We start from the raw sequence: 2,964 nt of genomic DNA, 5'->3' as shown, positions 1-2,964 counted from the left end.
GGCATAAACCAGGTTATAATAATAAGTGTAGGTATTATAAGTGAAGGAGCTCTTAGTGTCTTGTAATGAGGAAGATGGTGGATACAGATGCAGATTACGATGACACATACAGATCCAAATCGCAATCCAAATACTGTAAATGTACAAGAAGTGTGGGTCAGTCAATCAGCAGACAACATGATCTGGGCAAAACAATAAAGGGAATGTGAAACATGAAAAAAAATATGAAAACAAAACCTCGAACTAAGGCATAGAAAATGGCATAGAGAACTGAACATATACTTCACAGTGATCTGAATGAATAAGGGCTGCAATGAGTGCATTTGGAAACAGGTGTAACTGATCAGTATTAGGGTGATTATGAACGCGGAAGTGTGTGTTGGGAGTCCAGCCAGGCCATGTTGGAAGGCAATGTCTGGGAATTTGAGTTAGTGACCTGAAACTTAGAGAAAAGACGTTCTCTTCTGATGCTGAGGTCATTTCAACTGTAAATAATAAATAAGTAGAACCTGCAAACACTTAAAAAAACAAAACAAAAAAAAAAAAACAAAGACAAAAAAGGTTGGTTTTTTTTTTCCAGCGATGACATCAAAGAAGAATTTTTGGTTCCCCAAAGAACAATTTTTTGTTTATTGCCATAAAAGACCTTTTCCGAAACCACTCATGACCTGTTTTCCAAGACCCTAATTGATTCCTCCAGGAAGTCAAACCCTGACATTTATCATATTCAACTCACCTTTTTTATTACAGTACCATAATCTGACCATTGTCCCACAATAAAAAAGCACGTGTGCAGTTGGAAAGGTTCTCCAAGGAACCTTAAACCTTGACCAAGAACCGATTAAGAACAATGATGTAGGAATTTAGTGTAGGAGAGAATTAAGCGAAACTAGAGAAAGAAGGTGATGAAGGTGTGGATGAGATTGGAGGGAAAGAAGGAATGTATAACTTTTTAATACTCTCACCGTGATTCTTGATTTGTACCGATTGTCAGTGGTCATTGGTTTAAAACGGTTTATTTCTAATTTTGCAAGGCGTTCTGTAGATGCTCCTAGTGCTGATATAAAAAAAAAATAGGATGCAATCTTATAGCCAGGGTGACACAGGAGATAAAAAGATTATAAATGGTCAGTTTTAAGGGCTGAAAGAAGAATTTTAGCATCTTGAACTGATAATCGTAGAAAAACTGATTGTAGTTCAGCAGTCTGAACCATCTCAGCTTCTGTTTGAGATATGACATACTTAATCTGTCGATAGAGGATAGATAGGAGGACAGAAAGACAGGATAGATAGATAGATAGATAGATAGATAGATAGATAGATAGATAGATAGATAGATAGATAGATAGATAGGTAGATAGATAGATAGATAGATAGATAGATAGATAGATAGATAGATAGATAGATAGATAGATAGATAGATAGATAGATAGATAGATCTATATAGATAGGTTTCTGTTGACCTATTAAAGTAGGTAAATAAAGTGATTAATGAATATATAAAAGACTAAATACATATTAAAAGACTTAGGCACTGCAGCACTAATGAAAGAAGATCATACACTGTCAGAAAATCTTACAGTTTTTACTTTAACTATTATTATCTTTAATCATAATTTTTTTTTTTTAGGATGTGTAGTCTGGCAGATTCTGTCCTATTACGGCCTTTTCCAGTTCAAATGTACAAAATGTTTTTTTCCCCCCAATAAAATAAGGTATGGAAAATTTTGTATTGTTCAGTGCCCCCTGGAGGAAAGTATAAGATATGCGGTTTTCACTAAACAGTGTACAGTTATTTAAAGGCATTAGGGCTGATGGGACATGACAAGAGACTTTTAAAAACCCTGTTTTAACAGTGTTGTGTATCATATAAAACACAAGCTCTCACTGTACATCAGCTGATCAACAAACATCAATGTTCATTACAGTGTCATCCTTTGCAACTCCATGCACTCTTTAAATGACTAATTCTTTTCGACTGAGCAACACTCTAAAAGATTTATTCCACCTTCTATCTGCTCACTGCCCATGAGAGTTAATAGGAACTGCAAACAGCATTAATGAAGGCCCACTGGGACAAGAATCACGCTGCCCCACGCTTACTCGATTAACATAAAAGGAAGATGGAGCAGAAAACACGGTAAATAACAGGGTTGCCAGGATCTGTGTTTTTTCCCACCAAGACTTTGTTTTATAACAATCAAAATTTAAACTAACATTGTAATTTGTAAGAAAAGACAGTGCCAGTGTATATGAGGTTTCAGTAATGTTAAAACTGCATTGCAAAATTTAGAAAAGGGAGCTGGGTTTGTGCACGGGGCATTTTCATGCTGGAACAGGTTTGGGTCACCTAGAAAATGAAAAGCTGTGGTGAAAGGACAAGCCTAACCATCATTCTAGTAAGAGTGTGTGGAATGAGTGTGTTCTCACTGTGTGGCTGTAACTACACAACACTTTCTCTAAACATGGTCCAGGAGAATGGACCACTGAACTGCATCCATTATTCACAAAGTTCTCATAGATCACTATTTGTATTTTCCATACGCCGGTCCATTTGTAAGCAGGAGGTTAATAAGTTTATTTAAATACAGGATCAACCTACAATTTATGGACTAAAAGATTGTGGACACCCGACCATAAGACAGGTGCTTTTTGAACATCTTATTTCACATTTGCTCTTATAACAACCTCCACTCTTCTGGGAAGATGTTCCACTAGACTATTGGAGTGTGTTTGTGTAGATTTGTGATCATTCAGCTACAAGAGTGTTAGTAAAGTCAGATATTAATGTAGGGTGAGGTGAGGAGGCCTGGGGTGCCGTTACAATTCATCCTAAAGGTGTTCAGTAGGTTTCAAGCTCTATAGTTTCTATACATTTTCCACTACAAACACATGTAAAGCGGCCCTTTGTGGAAAAGATGGAACATCTCTGGTGTAAAGCATTTCTTCATAAAACTGGCTTTG

This window comes from Silurus aristotelis, assembly GCF_946808225.1.
Source record: "Silurus aristotelis genome assembly, chromosome: 22".
Lineage (NCBI taxonomy): Eukaryota > Metazoa > Chordata > Actinopteri > Siluriformes > Siluridae > Silurus > Silurus aristotelis.
Note: the sequence above shows the minus strand (reverse complement) of the source record.